This window comes from Sus scrofa, chromosome 13 (assembly GCF_000003025.6).
Source record: "Sus scrofa isolate TJ Tabasco breed Duroc chromosome 13, Sscrofa11.1, whole genome shotgun sequence".
Taxonomy (NCBI): domain Eukaryota; kingdom Metazoa; phylum Chordata; class Mammalia; order Artiodactyla; family Suidae; genus Sus; species Sus scrofa.
In genome coordinates this window covers 99,171,797-99,189,748 of record NC_010455.5, presented here as the reverse complement: position 1 = coordinate 99,189,748, position 17,952 = coordinate 99,171,797, and the positions used below count along the sequence as shown (strand labels likewise).

General features: G+C 38.7%; 1 protein-coding gene across 1 annotated transcript in view; it reads right to left on the bottom strand.

The window, feature by feature from the left end:
• LOC100514494 (schwannomin-interacting protein 1) overlaps positions 1-17,952 on the bottom strand; it is a 774,043-nt gene that overhangs the window by 443,275 nt on the left and 312,816 nt on the right.

Here is a 17,952-nt window from a genome sequence, read left to right as displayed (position 1 = left end):
CTGTGGCATAGGTTGCTGACATGGCTCAGATCCTGCATTGCTGTGGCTGTGGCATAGGCTGGCAGCTGTAGCTCTGATTTGACCCCTAGCCTGGGAACCTCCATATGCTGCGGGGGAGGCCCTAAAAAGCAAAAATGATAGTAATAATAAAATAAAATAAAAGATCAATATCTGAAAGCAATCTGCACAAACTAGAGGATGTTTCAGCTTCATTCTGCAGCCTCCTTTTGCTCTATCTGTCCCCATCCCAACTTTTATGCCTTTTCCTTTCCTGGCTGTGGTTCTGTTCTGCTGTCCTAGTCCACCATGGACCCAGGCTACACATGCAGATCCTACAACTTTGTCTGTCCCCTGTTTAGCAGAACTGCCTTCCTGATGGCCCAGGGACATTAGGAGCTGCCTTAGCAACCAGGTCCTAGTCTTGCATCACTGGTACAAAAGTTCATGACTGTGAAATTTCTTAGTGAAACCTTGCTCCACAGAGCCCCAAAGCAACATTTTGGACCCATTCAACTGATTGGTCCCTTTCAAACCAGGAAAATAGATTTCCTCCAAGTGCACTAGAGGTCTGTTAACACATCATTATATATCATAATGGTTACCCTGGAAGTGTCTGTGGTATGCCACTTAAGCTTGAACTCTAAACTACAATTACATATTGGTGTTTGAATTCTTGCAAGATATGTATCCCGTTAGAATATGAACTCATCATACGTCCATTTGCCTGGGATATTTCTAGTGAATGCCGTCCAAAAAGAATGCACACTTTACAGTACAAATTATCTCAGTTAGAGCAATAACCTTGAGGTTAAGATATGCAGTCTGATCTCTGATAGGACACCAAACTTGGAATGCAGTGATGGAATCGGTTCGTGGTTAAGGACATGAGCTTTGGGTTCAAAATCTGGCTTTACCATTCACTAGCTAAGTGACCTTTTTAAAAATATGATGTTTTCTCATTATAGTTGATTTACAGTGTTCTGTCAATTTCTACTGTACAGCAAAGTGACCCAGTCATACATATATATACACAATGGAATACTATTCAGCTATAAAAAAGAACAAAATAATGCCATTTGCAGCAACATGGATGGAATTAGAGACTCTCATACTAAATGAAGTAAGTCAGAAAAACAAATACCATATGATATCACTTATATCTGGAATCTAATATACTGCTAAGTGACCTTGAAAGGAGCTGCTTATCCTTTCCATGCATCATTTCTTCAGCTATAACCTGGGACTGAAATAGTAACTGCATTACCAGTTTGTTCTGAGTTTTCTTTTATTATTTTTTATTTATTATTTTTTTAATTTTTAATTTTTTATTTTTTATTTTATTTTTAAGGCCAAACCTTAAAAATAAAGCATATGGAAGTTCCCAGGCTAGGGGTTGAACTGGAGCTACAGCTGCAGGCCTTCCGCCTACATCACAGCTCATGGCGATGCTGGATCTCCGACTCACTGAGCAGGCCAGGGATTGAACCTGCATCCTTGGCATTCTATGGTGGGTTCTTAACCTACTGAGCCACAAAGGGAACTCCTGTTCTGAGTTTTCAATAAGATAATACATGCAAAGCAGTTAGCACAGTCCCCAGTATGTAATAAGCACTCGATAATTTTTTTTTTGTCTTTTTATGGCTGCACCCACGGCATATGGAGGTTCCCAAGCCAGGGGACAATTGGAACTATAGCTGCTGGCTACATCACAGCCACAGACACCCTGGATCTGAGCTGTGTCTGTGACCTACACATAGCTCATGGCAACACAGAATCCTTAACCCACTGAGCAAAGCTAGGGGATTTTTTTTTTTTTTTTTTTGGCTTTTTGCTATTTCTTTGGGCCGCTCCCGCGGCATATGGAGGTTCCCAGGCTAGGGGTCGAATCAGAGCTGTAGCCACTGGCCTACACCAGAGCCACAGCAACGCGGGATCCGAGCCGCGTCTGCAACCTACACCACAGCTCACGGCAATGCCAGATCCTTAACCCACTGAGCAAGGGCAGGGACCGAACCCAAAACCTCATGGTTCCTAGTTGGATTCGTTAACCACTGCGCCACGACGGGAACTCCCAGAGCTAGGGATTGAACCTGTGTCCTCATGGATACTAGTCAGATTCATTTCTGCAGAGCCATAACAGGAACTCTAAGCACTTGATAATTGATAGTTGAGTTTGATAGTCATATTAAGTGATGAGTAGCCTCATTTCTTGTCCTTCTCTTTCATTTCAACTCTGGACTTTTTTCTATGACTATACTTCATTTTCCCTATAATATAAGGTGTCACAGTCTTGGTCTTCATGTCTCATGAATGGTGTCTGGTTCAAGAACTTGAGCTTTACAAAGTGATTTTTGGGTCTGATGGACTCAGACCTCAATTTTAATTGCTGTCACAGGGTTACATGAAAGTAATTCTCACTGTATGATCTGTGGCCCAGTGCCAAGCCAGGAAAGTTCAGATAATGGCCTGAGAACTGGGTCAAACATGTAGGTGTGTCATTTTATTGTTGTTGATAACTGATATGGGACTTCATAGGTTTCTGTTTAATAAAGAATTAAGGGTTTCTTATTAGCAGTTTTTAAAGGCTACTATTTATTTCATTTTGGATTCTTTAGTTAACTCTTCAGTGTATATTGGTACAATTGATACAATTTTTTGACCTGTTATTTTCCAATTAATACTCTTTAACAGGTATATGTTGCAGTGCAAGTAGGAATTATCCATTCTTATTAGTATACTAAATATAAATTTAATGCGCATTTAATTTATAATTAATACAAAATTGTACTTCTCGTATAACACAGCAGGTTAAGGATCCAGTGTTGTCATTGGAACAGCTTGGGTCACTGTTGTGGCTTGAGTTTGATCTCTGGCCTGTGAGCTTCCATATGCCACAGGTGTGGCCAAAAAAAGGAAAAAAATTAGAACATTATTGTAATGTTTGTCTCTACAGAGACATTTCTTGGTTATCCCTATATCCTCTTTGCTCATTAAAGGAAAAGATAGAGCAGATGAGCCATAGAATCTTTACCCCTTGTCACTGGGTTTCTGTCAGTTTGAGAATTCAGTGGGCCATGGTCTTCCATGACTCCTCAGTCAGGTACGATATTATCCACATGTGTGGGGGACTCACACACTCATAAATGTTTGGATATTCAAGAAATGTTTCTGTAAGTAACTCACAATGTGTTCAGAGAGGAGGATGAAAAGAGCTGAGTTTTGGAGTCATACTGCATTGGATTTGAGCCCTGGTTTTAGTTCTTAGTAGTGGTTCGTACTTGAATAAGTTACTTAGCCTTTAGGAATATGGTTTCTTTCAGATAGAGATAAAAATAGTACCTATCATGTGAGGATTAAATCACATTATGTACATACCAGGTGAATAACAATAAAGTAAAAATGGTAGATACTTTTCTTAGTATTATCTAAAGTTATTTCAACAAGTAGATGTCATTCAATATTGGTTACACTGAACTACCATCGCACTTAGTCTAGATCATTCAAAGGCAAAGAGCATACATTTGGAACTCTGCACAACCTCTCACTACCAAACGCAGAGTTCAGCATATACCAGAACTCTGAAATTGGAATTATAATTTGTTCACTTACTTGTGTAATATTATTAAGTATGGAAATAAAAGAATGTATATCTTATACTTTATGATTTCAGATTGCTTAAAGTGTAAGATAGTACACTGTTAATGTAGTAACAGACAAAAGGCATGTAAAATACTGTAGGACAAGGGTTGTGATCATTAGCATTTATTGAGCCCTCACCATGTGTCAGGTATAGGGATAGGAGGTTTGCAAGCATAATCCCTTCTGATCCTCACTGAAGCTCTATTAGGCAAATACTATTATTATGTTCATTTAATAAGTGAGCCCTCCAAGCTTTGAAGAGGTTAAGTAACTGACCCAGAGCTAAGAGAAGATGGGGAAAGCCTAAAAGTCCAGAGTCTACTCTCATCCACGGGCACAGATGGGTATTACATGCTTATGTCTCAACATGGGAATGCCAAATGAAAGGGGAGTTAAGAGTGGAGCTGAGGGGTGATATTGTGCTTTATAGTAAGAAATATGATTTTGGTCTTTGTCCCAGTTCCTGGCACAGAATCCCTAAAACACTTGCGATTTTCTAAGTGATAGAGAGTACTGGGAGTATCTTTTGTAATATTAGGTATTTTGTTCCTGAAATAGCTTCAGAAAGGTGAAAGGAGTATCTTTTGTTATTAATTAACTAGCCACTTTCAGCTGCACCTGAGTTTACGTTCATGAGGTGATTTCTAGAAAAACCATAGATAATGGGATGGAGCTGGTTGCCAGGGGAACCAATAATGTAATTAGAGATTTGGAACTTACAGCCCTACCTCCCAAGCTCTAGGGAGAAGAAAGGGGAAAGGAGGTTGAATTAATCAATAATGGCCATAATTTAGTAAATCATGCCTGTGTTATGAAGTATCTATAACAATCTCTAAAGTATGGTTTGGGGGGAGGAGGGTGCTTCCAAGTTGGTGAACACATGGAGGGTGGTATGCCCAAAGCAGGTGTGGAAGTTCTGCACACCTTCCCATGTACTTTGCCTTATACATCTTTTCCATCTGGTTGTCCCTGATTTGCATCATTATAAACCAGTAATCTAGTAGGGAAACTTTCTTGAGTTCTGCAAGCCATTCTAACAAATTATTACTTAAGGAGGGGGTCATGAGAACTTCCAATTTATAGCCAGTTGGTCAGAAGCACAGACTTATGATTGGACAGCATGGATTAATGATTGGAGCCTGATGTTGGAGGGCAGGCAGTCTTGCAGGATTGAGCCCTTAACCTGTGGGGTCTTCGCCCACTATGGGTAGCTAGTGTCAAAACTGAGTTAAATTGTAGGAGTCCACTGAGCACCAGAGAACTATTAGGTATAAGAAAAGCTTCCATAGGAGTTCCCACTGTGGCACAGCAGAAATGAATCTGACTAGGATCCATGAGGATGCAGGTTCAATTCCTGGCCTCGCTCCATAGGTCAGGGATCTAGCATTGCCATGAGCTATGGTGTAGGTTGCAGATGCAGCTCAGATCCTGAGTTGATGTGGTATAGGCTGATTTGACCCCTATTCTAGGAAGTTTTATATGCTGCGGGTGCAGCCCTAAAAAAGAAAGAAAAGCTTCCGTACACTTGGTGACCAGAAGTGTGAGTGTGCTAGTAGTAAAGGGAAAGAGTTCTTCCCTTTCAGGAGGTAAGATAGGAGTTCCCTTCGTGGCTCAGCAGTTGACGAACCTGACTAGGATCCATGAGGAGGGGGGTTCCATCCCTGGCTTCGCTCAGTGGGTTAAGGATCTGGCGTTGCCGTGAGCTGTGGTGTAGGTCACAGACTCAGCTCAGATCCGATGTTTCTGTGGCTGTGGCATAGGCTGGCGGCTACACTCTGATTCGACCCCTGGCCTGGGAATCTCCGTATGTTGCAGGTGTGGCCCTAAAAATTGCAAAAAAAAAAAAAAAAAAAAAAAAAAAAGAGGTAAGATAAAGAGAAGAGGATAAAGTTACATTCCATCAATTGCTCACTACTTACGAGTCCATGTTAGACTTACTACAAATTACTCAGAGACTGGAGGAACCTGGGGATTTCTGGTGGGTAGAAGACCCCACACTCAAACTGACACTTTGGAAAGGCATGATACTAGAGTAGAAAGGGTCGAAAGTTGGAGTCAAAGAGAATCACACTGCATATCAAACAGTTACCAGCTATATACTCAGAGTCTATCAATTTAACTCTAGAGTCACAATTTTCTACTTTGCAAAAGAAGAGAATAATACTCTTTTACAGGCTGATGGGAAGATTAGGATAATATACATAGAATACCTGCCACGTAATAGATACTAAATTTATTTCAGACACTATTTAATGAAGAGTCTCACTGTTCAGTACACTACTCTGTTCTCTAATAGGAACCAAACCAAATACTTCTTATCTAATTGCCTCTCAATCAATGATTACAGGCATCATACACTCCCCTATCAAAATGTGCTCCCTACCCATTCTATACCTGTTCAAATCTTCTCCTCTCTTCAAGGCCCATCCCAATTCTCTCATCTCCACCTCTTCTGGCCCATACTTACCTATTTCTTTCCTTGACTCGCACAGTGGTAGGGAATCAGGGCTCCCACAGAGATTTTGATGCTTCAGCAAGTCAATAGATGCGGCACTTAAGCATTATACAAACTTTAATTCAGTAAACAAATATTTATTCAGAACCCACTGTGTACCAAGCACTACTCTGGGCACTTGGAATACAATAGTGAACAAAGATCTTTGTTCATATGGACCCTCCATTCCTGCAGAAGGAGGGAGACAATAAACAACAGATGTAACAAATACATAATGCAGTATAATACAAGGGGATGAGAAAAGGAAGATCAGTAATGTGTGGGGGAGGGAATTGGGAACATAATTTTAAACAGTGAGGTCTTGGTAAGGCCACACTAAGAAGGAGAAATTTGAGCAAAGCCTTAAAGGAGTTAGCCATGCAGATATGGGGAGATGAACATTAGAGGCAGGGAGAATGGCCACTGCAAAGGTCTTCAGGCTGGAGTGTGCCTGGAGTGTTGGGGATGCAACAATGAAGCCAGTGTAGCTGGGGTGGAGTAGGGGTGGTGTGAGCATTAGGAAATGAGGCTAGAGTGGGAACAGGTTCTCTGAGCTGTTTTGTAGCCTGCAGATACTGTTCACATTTGTTTTACGATCCTCTACAAAGTTCCAGATAGTACATCTGATCATGTATGGGACATTTCCACCTGTGTGCCTAACGTACTCAAGTTCAACAGGAAGAAAAACTCAACATATTCCCCTCCAAACCTGCTCTTGCTCCAAACGTCTCCATTCCTATTAATAGTACATCTACTCAGTCAACCAAACCAGAAACCAAGGAATCATCTTTGAGTCTCCTGATCTCACACTCCCCCCTCCATAAATTCAATCAATTATCAAGTCCTGACTACCTTACCCCCAAATACCTGCCAAATCCTTTCACTTCTCTGCATTTCCATTATCTCTGTGCTCAGGTCACTGACAAAGAGTACCAGCATCATAGCTGCTGCCTCTTAACTGTTCTCCCATCATTCAGTTCTGCATTCATGCTGACATTCGACTGCCATAATTACTCTTTTTTCAAAAGAGCCCATCAGACATTTTATTCTCTGACTTAAAATTCCTCCATGCCTACCCTTGACCTAGGAGAACCTTCAGCGTGGTTCTTGAAACTTTTGCTAACTTGCTGTAGGCATATAACTCCTTGAGAAGAGTTCTGGAAAGGGTATTTTCTTAAATTTCATCCATATTTACCTATGTTTATTGGAATAGTACTTCAGACATATTTCTACTAATCTTGCTTTGCTGACGTCTCAGAAAGGACACTGTCCACTAGGAAATGAAATAGATGGGTTCATGACGGGCAGCCAAGGTGATATGTACAAGCTCTGAGGTGCTTCCAAAAGCATGGTCCTTAAAGAAAAAAAAACCCAAAAGGTCTTTTGGGATCTATCTCTTTTTCTTCCAGAAGAAGAAAAGCCAGGCCTGGTCAGGTTACCCTTTACGAGTATTATGAGAACACATGAGAGAAAGGCAATGTGGCACAATGAGAAGGCCACTAGAATTAAAGGTGGAAGACTTGGGAGTTCCCATCATGGCTCAGCAGAAATGAATCTGACTAGCATCCACTAGGACACAGGTTCGATCCCTGGCCTTGCTCAATGGGTTAGGGATCCAGTGTTGCTATGAGCTGCAGCATAGGTCACAGACAGGTTCGATCCCTGGCCTTGCTCAATGGGTTAGGGATCCAGTGTTGCTGTGAGCTGCAGCATAGGTCACAGACGTGGCTTGGATCTGGCATTGCTGTGGCTGTGGTGTAGGCCAGAAGCTACAGCTCCGATTGGACCCCTAGCCTGGGAACTGCTGTATGCCGCAGGTGCAGCCGTAAAAAGACAAGAACGAACGAACGAACAAAAGAAAGAAAGAAAGACAGAGACAGACAGACAGATTTGGATTTTCCATCTAATTTTCATGCCATTAATCTGCTATGCAAAATTCTAGGCCTCAGTTGCTTCATCTGTAAAATGTAGAAATTGGCTTGAATGGGTCTTAAGATCCAGCTATGTTTTTCTATAAATCCATGATCCTAGGGTAAGTAGAAAAAGAAAGACAAAAAGAAAGGAAAGAACAATTTACCTTTGTTCTTCCACTAATAGAGTAATGAACAACTGGATGATGTTTTCTATGTGCTCAGTTGTTCAGTAAATGTTTATTATGTATGTACTATGAGCAAGATCAGAGGCTAGGACCTTGACCTAAGAACTGGACTTAAAAAAAAGCACTAGTGCAGAAATGGCTTTTATACAGATATGTATTGCACATCTTAATTGCTTTCAGACAAATGCCCTACTGAGCCTAGGTAGCTAAAGGTTTTCCTTAGAGAATGTATCATATTTTTAAACTCTAAATGGCTTCAGTATTATGTATTAAAACCCCGCAGTAAAAGAAAAAGAGGCCCTGAACTGCCACTTTGAAATCTAACGTTTGGATGAAATAATTTTAATTCATGAATTCATCAGAATTGCCATCAAAATGATTGAAGGCAGCAAAAAATTCTAGGAGAACTGGACCTTTAAGAACTGATTTTTTGTTGGCAGAGGAAACATGTCCACTATAATGGGACAATTTAAATGCATAACTGTTAAAACAAACTCTTTAAACTATTCCCTGCATGTTCCAACATTCATCATGTTGACTAGCAAGACATCAATTTTCATAAAAATACTGTATAACTGAAAAGGAGACATTTAAAAGAGAGGAAAAAATTGAATTTGCTGTTTCAGCTCAGGCTCTGATGATTTCGGCATTTTATAAGGTGATTAACTGATTGTATGAAGGGAAGAAGCAAGTGGTACTTCACAAAACTCTACAGATTGACTTCTCTTATCCATTTTTTTTTCCTTACTTAGGCACCTTGATTTTCCCCCTCCAAGAGGCACTACATAGCTGGAGAGGAGAATGAGTTGGCTTTGTGACAAAGCCTATATACTATTGTGCCTTCACTTCTGCCTCCACAAATGCCAGTATTGGCAGCCCACATGTGGCCACATGGATTAGAATAGGGTACAATTCTATTTTATTGATATTGAATGCCTATGATGCATTTTATGTTGGCAAAAGGAAAGGAGAAATAATCTTTCAAGGGCTACTCCTAATATTTTTTAATTACCATGGGAGCTGGGCTTATTTTCTTTAATGAGTTCACTCCAATCCCTCAGTTTTTTTGGTGTCTACAATCCCCTTCTCCTTTAGCATAAATTTCAGGTGAAGCCTGTATAGGACTCTTGGATAAGACAGACCCTCCAGGAAATGTTCTCTGGTTCACCTTGTTTTTGTGTATAACAGATAAGCCTCATCATTGTCCCAATGTAGAGATCAAGGGTATCACCAAATAAAATCTTATTCTGTCTCATAAAAAGCAATGATTTTAATATTATGCTAACACGAAATTTTCAAAAAGGTAAAATCCTGACTCTCATGCAAATATAAAATGACCACATGTCAAAGATTGTTTTTGACTCAAATTAATAAGGAAATCAGTAATGTGCTAAGACCAGTTCAAAGGAGAACTTACAGAATAAACATTGCATAAATAGGCAATTGGAAATGGTGAAAGGAATGTGCTAATAGATGCAAAACTGGTTAATATTCCACGAGGCAATTAAATGTAATGTTTGAGGTTATCTTTTTCCATAGGGTAGAAACTGATTGCTTTTCTATGGGGTATAATTCATTAACATTCTTATGGACAAGTATCATTTGCATTATTATCTATTATCTACAAGTTAACTTCTACACTTTCAGAGTTATAAAATAGCCTCATCAATACAAATATAATGTTGCACACACCTTATGGAATCGAATAATCCATGGAGAGTTCACTGGACATATGCTCTCTGTCTCTGAAGAAAGAACTCTCTTTTGTCTATTTCCAACTCTTAGATAATTATTCCAAACCATTTAAGGTAAGAAAAATCACTATATTTCCCCGCCTTACTCTCGGTTTGTCAGAATAATGCAACATTTAGATTGTTTCAACTTTTTTTCTTGTAAGAAACAATATTTTACTGATTATATTTATGCATATATTTCAATACATATTTACTGGTATTTATGGGGGATTCCTATAAGTTGAATTATTAAGTCAAAAGGAAGACCAGTAGAAAGTGATCAAACAGCCAAATTATCCTCCAAAAATGCTGTGCCAGTTTTATTTCCAATAAGAAATATATGGGAAGGAGTTCTCATTGTTGCTCAGCAGGTTACAAACCCGACTGGTATCCATGAGAATTCAGGTTCAATCCTTGGCCTTGCTCAGTGGGTTAAGGATCTGGCGTTGCCATGAGATGTAGTGTAGGTTGTAGACAGATCCTGTGTTGCTATGGTTGTGGTGTAGGCCAGCAGCAGCAGCTCTGATTCAATCCCTAGCCTGGGAACCTCCATATGCCACAGGTGCGGCCCTTAAAAAAAAAAAAAAAGTATATGGGAGGGTCACTTCATCTCCAAACATTGCTAACACAATATTATATATCTTCAATTTTTTTTTCCTATCTGACAGAGAAAACATTTTATTTTAATATGTCTTTTGATATGATCAGTAATGTGGGGAAAATATATATCAGATTTGTTGTGATAATTAAATAAAGCACTTAAAACAGTCCTTGCCATTTAATAAAATACTCAATATATATGTTGACTTTGTTCATTTTCTTTTGTAAAAGATGTTTTAAAATTTTAACAAATTTTAGGACTTCTTTCTACACTGGGGATATTAAACCTTTCTCCAATATAAATACAGATATACTTGATCTACAAGAATATGAATATTTGGAAAGGCAAGTGCCCTTCAATGTTCTTCTTTTTTTTTTTTTTTCTACTTTTTGCTTAATTCTTCTTTCACATTTAATCTCCCCAGTGAGTTTTAAAATCACCTTGTCCAATTCTGGAAAAGGCCTATAGTGGTTTACATTGAATTTATAAATATACTTGGAGAAAGCTGAAAATTTTGTTATTGAGTCTTTTTCCAGAAATTCAACCACCACTTCATTTATTTGGATATGGTTTTATGTCTCTTAGTAGTTTTATAGTCTTTTCATTTAGGTGTTTCACATTTGCTATTAAGTTCACTTCTTAGCATTTTTAGTTTCAGATCTTCTGAGAGTGAAATATTTTCCACTACATTTTCTAATTGCTATTGCAAAGCAATTGTTTTTTGGTTGTTTTATGTGAACTGTATGGCTGGTTATCTAACTCCACAAATTTTTTAGTTGATTCTCTTAAATATTCCAGGTAAAGAATCATATTACTTATAATTGATGTACTAGATCATTCAGATCATTTGATAGTACCCTTAAGAAATATCTGAATTAATCAATAAAGAATGTTCCAAAGTTACCATTCACTTAAAAAGCTAATTTAGACTTTTCATTTTTGGCAAATGATTATTGGTCAGATAGACAATGCTGAACAATTCTATTCAACTTTTTTTAAAAAAAATATTGGATTGGATTTTGCAACTAATTTATCTTGGTGGAACCATTCCTAGTCAAAAGCTATCATTTTAGGGATTTTTATGACAGAGGTAAATAAAGTAATATAAGTCACTTCTCTGCCAAAGCATCTAATTGCTAGAAGTCAACTCTCTGGCTCTTTTTCCCTGGCTATAGTAATCAAGAAAGCTATGGATAAGATCTAAATGATGGTAAACTAAGCCTGAGCCTAAAACTGATCAAATATAGGCAGAGGCAACTCTCAAACTACACTGAATGCATAGCATGAGCAAAAATACTTATAGTGTATTATGCCATTCATATTTGAGATTATTTGTTCCTTCAGCATAACTGAGCATATCCTGATGTCTAGATATTATATTAAGCTTATTAAAATATTTTTTAAAAAGTACATTTCTATATCCACCCTCTCATTTAATTTTATGCTTTTTAAAAGTTCAATTATTTATACTCAATTTTTTTTAAATTACACTCTTCCAGCTTCTGTCATTTCTTATGTTTTACTTTTTCCCTTGATTTTCCAGTATTTTTTTGGTTTAAGCAATCAGAATCTTTGAAAGTAATCTCCCCATTTGTGTTTGTTTTTAACCCTTTTTTGAAGCAAGTAGAGTATAGTCAATGGGGTACAACTTTCTGACCATTAGGTCAATTTGGTCAAACTGATTGGCTCAACTTAATAATATGAAAAGATAAAAACAAATCTGATTGTAGGTATTGTATGTATAGTCCATACTAGGGTTCACTGATGCTGCTGCTTGCTTTTACCTTTTATAATTGGTTAGCTACAGATGGTGACCCTCTCGGTACTGTTTTGGTAATGATGTCCTAATACAGATTTGGGACTAAATTTTTTGTTGGTATTTATTTTCCTCTTCTGTGTGCCTCTATGATTCTTTCTTTGTTAAGGAGTATTTATAATATCCGCTGGTAATGGTATTGGTCATTTCATGCTACTGTTACTTTGAAGAGCTGCTGTTACCTCAGGCATTAAAAAGTAGAACTGGGAGCAAACATAAAAGTCACTGTTTCTCTTGAACATAAATTAACCTTTGGAGAGCAGGAAGCCCTCCAGATGTAGAGCCAGAAGGTCAGTCCTCTGCATTCCAGAAAGAGCCAAAGGTCTATTATGTTCCATGAATAGCCACTTGTGTCAGAAACCAGGCAATGATTCTAGTGCTACTTTGATCCAAAATGTTAGTCAAATATCACCTTTGTCTAATATGAAACTATCCACATGCATAAGCATACATTATGTTTACAAATATCTACCAAATATTGAAACATAAAGTAGAACTATTATTTTTCTTTCACTATGCTGGCAAGCAATGGTAATTGCTATGTTAAAAAAAAGTAGTAAAATTAAGAGTAAAATGACAGGATGCAATATTTAAGACAATAGAAAGCTAGCCTCACTGAGAAGGTGACATCCTATCAAAAACTGGAGAGAGGTAAGGTCATTGGCTAAGCAGATATTTGGGGAAGAGTCTACTAGACAATTGGAGCAACCAATCTATGTGAAGGCACAGGGGGAAATATGCCTGGGCACTCAAAGAACAGTAAGGAGGCCAGGTACCAGAAGTAGGGGAGTAGGAAGTATCACAGGAAATGAGGGCAGAGAAGCAATGAGAGGAGAAAAGTCCTATTCAGCATGTAGAATTTCGCCCTGAGAGAGATGGGGATACCACGGACAGTTCGAGGAGTAACTTGCTGACTAAAGTTTGCAAAGGGTAATTCTGGATGTTGCGTTGAGAACAGACCATGGGGACAGGATTGAAGCAAGGAGGCTAGTTAGAAGCTTATTATAGAAAACCAGGCAAGAAATGATGGTGGCTCACAGGGTATAACTGCAAAGGTGGTAAGAAATGTTCATCCTCTCAATGTATCTCTAAGGTGGGCCATCAGAGTTTCCGGAAGGATAAGGTTTGGGATGTAAGACAAAGCTGTCAAGGATGACTCCAAATTTGGGAGCCTAAACTAAATATGATTTCAAAAATTAGGAAGAAAGCAAATCTGTAACACATAAAGTTCCATTAAGATTTTCTAAAACAAAAAGCTTTATATTCACTAAAAATTTAGTCCCATGAAATACAAACCATTAATATCTGCGTCAGGGTTATAAACAGGAATCGGGCCTCTTTAAGTTCAGAGATAAGCTTTCTAGCACTCATGTTCCTCTGTGTCCATCTGGTGCTGGCTGTTTGCTTGAAATTTTTCTGCTTGTATTTTATCAATCCACTCCCTGGGCAACTGTGAAATAAACTACTCTAAATGATTTACCTCACTCAAAAGCACTCATAAACAACCCATAGTAAATTAAATTTAAATTATTAAGTTAATTTATTAATTTTTAATTTATTATTATTATAACTTAAATTATCTCCTTGTAAATGTAGTTTATGAGGTAGTTAAAATCTGCCCACATTTTAAAGTGACACTTAGAACACTTATAAGGTTGCTGGAATTCGGCCTCTGTCTGCCAGTGCTAAATTGAAACACAGAAACAGAGTTTTGGGTAAAGGAGAAAAAAAATAGCTTTATTGCTTTGCCAGGAAAAGGAGGGTCACAGCAGGCTAAAGCCCTAAAGACTGTGCCTCCCCTTAGGAAGAATTGTGAGGAGTTTTATAGTAAAAAGGAGCAAAACAGGTTTTCAGATAGGAATCAGGATTGGGACAAACACACATTCTTTTTTCTTTGGGGAATCTTATTCATCAAAGCTGGAGTCAGGAGATCTTGGCATGAACATGATGGTGGTCTTTTGGGTTATTGCCTGGAATAATATTACTTGAGAAAAGCGCATTTTCTTTTTTTTTTTTTTTTTTTTTTTTTCTTTTGGTCTTTTTGTCTTTTTAAGGCTAGGGGTCAAATTGGAGCTGTTGCTGCTGGCCTGCACCAGAGCCACAGCAACGCCAGATCTGAGCCATATCTGCAACCTACACCACAGCTCACTGCAATGCCAGATCCTTAACCCACTGAACGAGGCCAGGGAACCAACCCGTGTCCTCATGGATGCTAGTCCAGTTCATTAACCACTGAGCCATGATGGGAACTCCCGAAAAGGGAATATTGATCAGAGATTAGAATAAACTAGGAAAATTCCTGAAAAACATCCTGTTTTTAATTGCCTGTGGGTTAAATAATTTTTAACCCACAGGCAATTATGTTCAGGGTGCCTAATCTTTAGCATATGGTTGATTGTGTTTAAGATGCAATTAAGTCAGGGAGAAGGACGAGGAGGGACGCTAAGCTGTTCAATTTTAAAGTACTCATTTCTAAAAGAATCATAAGAATACAACTTTTCTCTTAAGTGTATAAGATGCCTATATTAATATGTGTCTTCCTTGAGAGGGAACCAGGATCCTGCCCCAAGGCTGTACTATTATTTCTTGGCTGTTCCTTCCTTGTCTCTGTATCCTCTTCCTTCCCTGATCAGCAATTGTCTGAACCTGTCCCTTGGAACTCAGGGAAGGTCATGGAGGCTGAATGAGGCCTAATTCTTAAGAAAAAGAAATGAGGGACACAGAAAGGCTTTTGTGCCCAGGAGCCCCACAGGGCCATGACAAGTTTCATAAGCAGCTGTAGATTGTACTATTTCACAGGTAATGCATCATTGGTTACTGCATGATGTACTTTCCAAGAAAGAGATGCAGCAGAATCTGGTGAAAACTGCTTGGGTACTGGAGTCAGATGAGACTGTATTTGAATCCTAGCTTTGATAATTACTAGCTCTGTGGCACTGAAAAAGTTGCTAAACCTCTCTGAACCTCAATCATTTTTCTTATCTATAACCTTGGGACAATAATTCCCATCTTGCTTAGATATTATAAGGATTTAAAACAATGTCTATAAAGTCTGGCACCTGGCAGGTGCTAAGCAAATAGAGATATCATCATAATATATAATTATTAACGTCTGCTAGTATATTTTGTTATATAAATTTATATTTTAATGTTGTATTAATACATTCTACATATTAATATAATAATATTTATAATAATATAATAATAGCAATAATATGACAATGATATCTAAGGCAGATTCAAGCAGAATTGATCTATATATTTATTAGAAGACATAGGAAAGTTCTATCTGACATGTCACATCTAGCATTTTATTTATTTATTTATTTTTTGTCTTTTGTTGTTGTTGTTGTTGCTATTTCTTGGGCCGCTCCCGCGGCATATGGAGGTTCCCAGGCTAGGGGTTGAATCAGAGCTGTAGCCACTGGCCTACTCCAGAGCCACAGCAACGCGGGATCCGAGCCGCGTCTGCAACCTACACCACAGCTCACAGCAACGCCGGATCATTAACCCACTGAGCAAGGGCAGGGACCGAACCTGCAACCTCATGGTTCCTAGTCGGATTCGTTAACCACTGCGCCATGACGGGAACTCCACATCTAGCATTTTGTTGGCCTACATATCACTGTTTGCTTGAGTGAAAAGAAATACACAAAATGGAAGTGTGTCATCCTTAAACACATCAACAGAGGATGGGAAACAAAACAAACACCAGAAACTGTTTCCTGATGTAATGATGAGACTGCAAGAATTGGGAGAAAGATTATTCTATCCTAAGCCCACTTGCCAATAGGATGTGTCCTGTCAACCACCCTCTTGGGATTTGAGGCCTGCCCAATTCTGTCACAGCATTTTTCAGTGAAAGAACTTTGCAAATATTTCCATAACTTTCTGACACTCAAGGAGACTTGACTAAGCATTTCAAACTAGATATGCATGATTTTTAAATTTCGCCTTTCTGTCATAGTTTCTCTAACACTGACTGATTACTTTGGGATTTGAGTTCAAACTATAAATCTACATCCTAAGCATCAGACTAGGGTTCTGAAATGCAAATTTTCATTTGTGATTTCCTGCTAGCAAATAAAAGTATGATATGAAGGAAGTTCAAATGGGTCAAAGTGCTCCTGATTTTTCATATAGCTCTCTTGAAAAAGCTAAGGACAAATCAGACAACTCTCTGGCAGAGGCTGCAGACGGGTGGCCAAAAAGAGTTTAGATACCCTGAGCACCTTCTACTGAACCAGCATCTGTGCACAGCACTGTCACAGGTACTGTCTCCTTGGTCCTTGGAACAAGGCAGATGTTACACTCCCATTCTACAGATGAGGTAAATGACCCTCGAGAGAATAGGTAACAAGCCCAAGTCTACACACCTGGTAGTCGGTATGGCTAGGAGGAAAGAACGCTTTTCCAGAAAGAACTCTCACTCCACTTTTCTTCTCACATTTCATTTCTTCCTCCTATCCCATCTTTTTCCCAGGGTACCAGGCAGCTTTTCTTGTCATCATCTGCTTGGGATCAACACCACCACTACAGTGGCCGTACTCTGAGTTACGGGACTGATGCAACCCCTAGGAAAGGCTGGGAAAGAAGCCCACAGAAGTTCCCTAAGTGCACAGTGGGTTGTAATCTACTAATAGAGGACTATCAATGCACTATTTAGAAGTCAACTTGAGTCTTCCAAATCATATGAAAGCCCTAAATATCCGCTGGGGGAATTAAAACTAGTTATTTCCAGTAATTACAAATTATATCACTCCATTTTACGCATGGATAGTTAAAAAGCCACCACAGGCTATAAAATCATTGGCTAATGAAAAGAACATCCTAAGGTTTTGATTTATTGTCCCTGCTATCAGAGACGACCACAGCCACCATTACAAATGTGTAAACAACCTCAATGAAGGTTTAATGTGCTTTTATCACAAGCCTCCATTGTCTGCTGCCCGTGAGATGAAGCTCTGTGCTCCTGTGCATTGTGTAATTAAAATCCTTTCACTCAGAAGAGAAGCAGAGACAGTTATCAACTAATTTATGAAAGAAACAGGAAGAATCTTATATTACTAGCAAGAGTCGAAGTAGCAATTTTGATTTAGGTGTGGACATTATTAATTGTCACTGTGACTTTAGAGGCAGACTCCTCAGATACAAAGCCTTCACAAGAGGCTGTGTCTAGGTGATAATAACAGATGATGGTGAACAGATCCAGCTCAAGAGTTGCTTTCAATTACCTGTTTTCCTGTATGAGAGAGCTCAGAGGTTTCCTGGGAGGGCTGTACCAGGAGTTCAAAGAGTACAGTATAAGCCCGACATAAAAACAAGGTCATGTTCACAAGGCCCGTGTCCTGACACCAATCAGGGAAATTACACAACAGAAAAATGAAAATTCACTACCTCTTCCTGCATAGAGAATGTTTATCTATGAAATTGGTCAAAAGATGACAAAATTCCCAAATATTCTGAAAGCTAAAAACAAACAAAAAACACACCCCAGGATTCAATGATCCATTTGATATTATAACTTCCAGGAAAGGTCTTCTGAAAATCAACAATTTCTCTTTGGGAAGA